Source organism: Emys orbicularis, chromosome 8 (genome assembly GCF_028017835.1).
Source record: "Emys orbicularis isolate rEmyOrb1 chromosome 8, rEmyOrb1.hap1, whole genome shotgun sequence".
In the NCBI taxonomy this organism is placed as follows: Eukaryota; Metazoa; Chordata; order Testudines; family Emydidae; genus Emys; species Emys orbicularis.
Genome location: NC_088690.1, coordinates 29666493 through 29672961, shown reverse-complemented (window position 1 = coordinate 29672961; position 6469 = coordinate 29666493).

The following is a 6469-nucleotide window of genomic DNA, read 5'->3' as shown; positions in this document are numbered from 1 at the left end:
GACTTTCTCTCAGTCAGGACCTTCCACGGAAGTATGAGGTGCTGGTTTCCCTTGTTTTCGTAGGTGAAATGTAAATTAGGAGCTCTCTGCTCCTCTCCTTATAATCCAGCAAACCTTTGACAAGTGTCTCTCCTGAAGTTCATTGATCTCTTGCTGTTCTTCCCTTCCTGTGGACTTCCCATCCCTCTGTTGATTTGTATATAAATGGGGCTTCTATTGTTTTGATTCTATAATGCTTACCTTACATTGGAGCCAGGTAGATATCCCTTCTCTCTTGTCTGGGGGAAATCCTGTTTCTCCCTGTGTTTAGACTTTAAAGCATAATATTAGTGAGTATTCATAGTGCCTCATATGGTGATAGTCATCACCAGTGTGTCACAGGGTTTCATAAAATACATCACTCAATACACTTTTATAACAGTAATATTGTATAGAATCAGTTGATTCAATTGCTTATCATTTGAGGTTCAGACCCCCGCCAGAGCTCTTTCCCCCACTCACTAAGTTGATGGCTTTGTTTGCTTTTTATGTAAATGTGCCTTTATTGTCTCTGCCTGATGGCCAGGCTGGTCAGACACACAAATACACATTCCATTGTCTAGGGCAGGCTGGGTTTATGCTTTGCTTGCCAAACACATTTTAAGAACATAAATCTAGCACACATCCATAATGCTTTGTACACACCTCATGCAAAAATATTAATGATTAGGATCAGTCAGTTTTTAGTTTTCCAATGATATTACATGCCACTTCTTGGGTATATATCATGGCAGTGGTGTATTTAGGTGTAGTGGGCGTGTCAGGTCTGACAAGAGTTGCTGACACAGAGTAGTTAACCACCAGTGGGCCTCTGCATCACTGTGCCGCTATTAAAGGGGTATTTTTATTTTGGAGAAACGTAATCTGAGTGAGGCAGAATATTCAGAAAGTGCTGAAACTATTTTTTTTTTTTTTTTTTTTGGAAGGGAAAATAAACTACACAAGCAAATGCTCAGTAGGTAGGGAGGGTGATTGGGGTGGAAGAATAGGAGGGAATGGGGGGAAGGGTTTGGGGGATCAGAGAGAGGATGGGGAGCAGTGGGAGGGGAGCAGTGGGATACTAGAAAGGAGGACATGGGCGTGCGTGACAGGGGCACTGGAGGAAAATAGGGGTGGGACACCTTTCAGCCACACATCCCCCACCGTGTGTGTGCCATAATCTAGGGACTCCCAGCCCATCTACAGGGGTGTGACAATCCGTTCCTCCTGGAAGCCAGGTTCTGAGAGGGCTTGCCTTTTGGGGGGGTCTGAACCCGTATCCCCCTTGTGATATGAGATCTGGGGGGGTCCCTTGCCCATTTATGGGGATGTGACCTCCTTCCTTGCCTCCCCGTATAAGCCAGGTTCTGGGGGCGTGCCTTGCCTTTCTGAGGTTGTCTGAGATCTCTCTCCCCCCTCCCATGTGAACAAGGATCTGAGGAAGAGACCCTCGGGGGTGGGGGAGTTTAGCACAGGCATGCTTAGAGCATGCACAAAGAACACATTGCTGGCATTGGGGTTCTATAACTACATTAGGAACAAGAGAAAGACAAAGGGAAGTATAGGTCCACTATTTAGTGGGGAAGGAGAGCTAATGATACAATATCAAGAAGGCTGAGGTGTTTAATGTCTATTTTACTTCAGTCTTCACTAAAAATATTAATGGTGACCATATTCTCAACACAATATTAACAACATGGGGGAAGAAGCATATGGTTGCTGGGTCTCAATCTGTTGATGGCTTTGAAGATCAAGAGCAAGGTCTTAAACTGGCATTGGGAGTCAATGAAAGGATGTGAGCACATGAATAGTGTGCTCGTGGCATCTCCTGTGCATAGGTGGACTGACACACTCTACTCTTTTGCATTCAGCCCCAAATCCAGTAAAAAGATGAAACTGTACAATGAAGATAATTCTAGTAGCAAAACACTGGCCATTTTCAGAGATGGTTACTTTTTGGAAACTTAATGAGGTCTCCTGATGCTGCACAACAATTTAGGATGCCTTTTGCTGGTGGTTTAGCAATTTTAGACCTTGAGGTTAGATTGCCCTTTAGTGAGTCTTCAAGTTGCTGTTTTGTAGTCTGGTTTATTATACACTTCTGGTGAGTTTTCCAAGACACAAGGATCTGACTTCTGTTTCAGGCATGGGGAGAAAACAACTGGATTCTCAGGACTTCAGTGTACCATTCCTTTTCCATTCCCATGTCTTCCTCCTGGCACCCCCCTCCATTCTGAAATCCAGGAACAGGAACTCTTGAAAGTGGCTTGCTTCTGATCCCACTGGGTTAGATTTCCTAGGTCTTCCTATCAACGTTACTGTAAGCAATAGTAAGAGAATGACTTGAATGCACTGTGTGGCAGAAGCTGAGTGCATTTGGCCACCCCCGAAAAGCACTATTAGCCTATTAATACACACTGTGACATCATGTAATGGTATTAATTATGACTCCTTAACTTCATATTTTATTTTTAAGAAAACATAAAATTGTGTGTGATAGTATGGGATACATCCTTCCACTGCAATGTAATTTTTCTTGTAGAAAGTCAGTTATAGTTACAAACTGCTGCTGAAAGGGAATATTGGCACTTTACAGGGAGGAGGCATGTTAAAACTTTCTTCCCTCTCCCAAGCTGCCTTTGCAGCTGAAGTCTCTGTATTCTTACATATCACTTAAAAATAGGGAGAAAGGTAAAAAAAAAAAAAGGGGGGGGGGCAGGATTTTTGGTGTTGTTTATTGATGAAATCCTATCTGTGAACCACTGGGGATTGATGCCTCAATATGACATCAATAAAGCGCAATTGGCCAATCATTGATCATTGCTATGCTGGCTGACTTTTGGACTGTTCAGGATTTCTGTGTGTATGTGTATTCCCTTCTCATGAATGAGAGGATCTGGTATAACTACTTGATTTTTACCGAGATAAGGATTGCATAGAATTAAAGGAATTTGATCTTTGTCCGTTGCAGATATGCAAATGACAGTAACTTTTAGAGCTACTGTAGTAAAATAGATTTATGCTGGTGTTAAAAGACTGCCTTTAAAGTGAAAGGAATAGGGATTTTTTAGGCCCTGTTTTTGTCAGGGCTCATGATAGACCTGTCTGCCTTTTGAGCAAAGAGGGAAACTGATTTGGTAAATGAAATTGGTTGTGCTGTGACTTGGATAATAGTCTATTGCAAGTATTAGAGAGAGAAGGTAAGGTGGGTGAGATAATATCTTTTATTGTACCAACTTCTGTTGGTGAAAGAGACAAGCTTTTGAACGACACAGAGCTTTTCTTTAGGTCATATTGCAAATATTGTAAGGTTGCCCTTTGATTATAAGTAAGGCTACGTTTTAGTCATAGGTATTTTTAGTCACGGACAGGTCCCAGGCAGTAAACAAAAATTCATGGCCCATAACTTTTACTAAAATTACCAGTGAATAAAACTTGGAGGGAGCTACCCGGGGCCCCCACAGGTGCTGGGGGGGGCGGGGGAGCGCAGGCAGTGGTGTGCAGATCGGGACCCCCGCTGGTGCTGGGAGGGTGCTGGGGGGGCTGGCAGGCTCCCTACCTGGCTCCCCCCCAGCAGCAGCAGAGTTTGGGGGTGGGAGGGGGCAGGGGGTTGGGGTACGGGATGGGGTGAGGCGGGCTCTGGGTGGTGCTTACCTGGGGGGCTCCCCGGAAGCGGCGACATCCCCCTCGCTCAGATGCTAAGCGGAGGCATGGCCAGGCAGTTCTGTGCACTGCCTCTGCCTGTAGACACCGCTCCCACAGCTCCCATTGGCCGCGGTTCCAGGAAATCACCCTAACTTACTGAGACAGAGGACTAAAGTGGTTGGAATGGCAGTAATGTGAAAATGTCTGTAGTTTGATTTGTGTTTTCTGTTTTATTAACAGGACTGCGGTGGGTAATACTCCTGATCTGAATTGATGGATCCAACAGAAGCTAAATGAACATGTAAGAATTTTTTTGTATGGTCTTTGTATTGTGCATAATTTTGGGTTTATTTGATAAAGATATAGTTGATTTTGGTGGGAGAGAGGGAAGGGAAGACCCTCTTCTTAAAGACTCTGCTCCTGAAATCATGGGGGTTACATGAGAATCTCAGCTTTCATTGAAAGTGTCTAGTCCTTGTGGTTTCAAAGAGATGCGGGAAACATGAACCTTAATAACTTAATAAACAGAAGATAAAAAAGAACCAGTTCTTTTAAATCTCTTGACTTTTTGGGGCCTGGCTCTTGACTTTTGTACATCTGGGGTTGGCACTACTGCACTCATTTTCTCTCTTTCTTTATAACATTGTCTCTACCATTACTCCTTTACACATACGTTTTCTAATGGATACATTTGCATCAGGTGGAATGTGTTAATTTGCTGCAGCTATTGAGTAGTAATTCTATACCTTTTTATCCTGGTGAACTTATACCTGTGAAGCATTCTCCCAGTAATATGTCCTTTTTCCCCAACGTTGGGCCTGTCATTATATGGTTGCATCACAATGACCTAGAGCTAGGGCAAAGTTAAAAAGGTGTAGGGAGCTGTGAATGAGGCACTCGTACCCTGTTCTTTGAATTTCCTGAATAATTTTGGGTTTAAATCTCAACCATGACACTATGCTATACTTCCTTTCTTTTTTAAAATAAAACTTCAGTCTGTAATACTTCGATTTTTTTTAACGCTTGCCATGCAAGGATCTCAAAGCACTTTATAAATACTAATGATTTAATTGAGTCTCACAAAACCCCGGTGCAGTGGTGGTATTTATCATTTTATTTATTATCCCCATTTTATAAATCAGGAAACGGAGAGAGCCTGAATAACTTGTCCAGGGTAACACAGGAAGTCTGTCTCATATCAGAAAGAGAAGCCAGAGTTCCTGAGGGCCAGTCCTGAACCTTAACCAAGTCTTAAGTTTTGGGGAAGGAGGGCTACAGCATACTCCTCTGTCTTCCAAGCTGCCATTTTGAGCTCCTGAATAAAACACAAACCAAAGAAAAAAACCTCTGTACTTCAGTTCCCCATCTTGAAAATAATTCACAGGGATGTCTCCAGGATAAACTCACTGCCATAGTATCTAGTGGCGACACATTTGAGTGCCATAGAAAGACTTATAAATAAATTCTGTCTTCAGCCATATTCTAAAGATGGGCTTAAGAGTCACCGACCAGCTAGAGTAAACCTCTATGTTAAGTATGCATCAAGCAACCATTTTGGAAGGGTAGGTTTTAATTGCTGTAGACAACTGAAGTCTAAAGTCTTAACTGCTCTGCTGCAAGTGGTTTATTGCAACAATATCTGACCAAAATATACCTGTGCTGTAAAAATCCTCAGAAGAAAACATGAAACTCATGTGAGGGTATCATCCAAATTGTTCGTTAGAGAGGTAGGTGTGCCTCCCTGTGGGGTGGAAAGTTGGTCTGTTCCCCTTAGGGTGACCAGATGTCCTGATTTTTATAGGGACAGTCCTGATATTTGGGGCTTTTTTTTATATGGGCTCTGTCATAACTATAAAGGGAAGGGTAACAGCTCTCCTGTGTACAGTACTAAAATCCCTCCTGGCCAGAGACTCCAAAATCCTTTTACCTGTAAAGGGTTAAGAAGCTCGGGTAACCTGGCTGACACCTGACCCAAAGGGCCAATAAGGGGACAAGATACTTTCAAATCTTGGGGGGGGGGGGGGGGGGGGGGAGTTTTGTGTGTGTGCTCTTTGTTTGAAGGGGTTGTTCGCTCTTGGGACTGAGAGGGACCAGACATCAATCCAGGTTCTCCCCATCTTTCTAAACAAGTCTCTCTTATTTTCAAAATTGTAAGTAAAAGCCAGGCAAGGCATCTTAGATTTACTTTGTTTTCTCAACTTGTAAATGTACCTTTTACTAGAGTGTTTATCTTTGTTTGCTATACTTTGAACCTAAGACAGAGGGGGGTCCTTTGAGCTCTTTAAGTTTGATTACCCTGTAAAGTTACTTTCCATACTGATTTTACAGAGATGATTTTTACCTTTTTCTTTAATTAAAAGCCTTCTTTTTAAGAACCTGATTGATTTCTCCTTGTTTTAAGATCCAAGGGGGTTTGGATCTGTATTCACCAGGAGTTGGTGAAAGGAAGGAGGGGGGAAGAGTCAATTTCTCCTTATTTAAGATCCAAGGAGTTTGGATCTGTATTCACCAGGGAATTGGTGAGAGAGTTTCTAAAAGCTTCCCAGGGTAGGGAATGGTGGCAGCGGACCAGAACTAAGCTGGTAGTTAAGCTTAGAAGTCCTCATGCAGGCCCCTACATTTGTACCCTAAAGTTCAAAGTGGGGATACAGCCTTGACAGGCTCTTATTACCCCCCCATCCTCTGTCCCGATTTTTCACACTTGCTATCTGGTCACACTAGTTCCCCTAAAGCTGCAGATATCCATGGATCTGTGTGGCTCTCAGCACAGTTGTGAGAGGTAAAGACCATGCTTGTGGGGACCTTA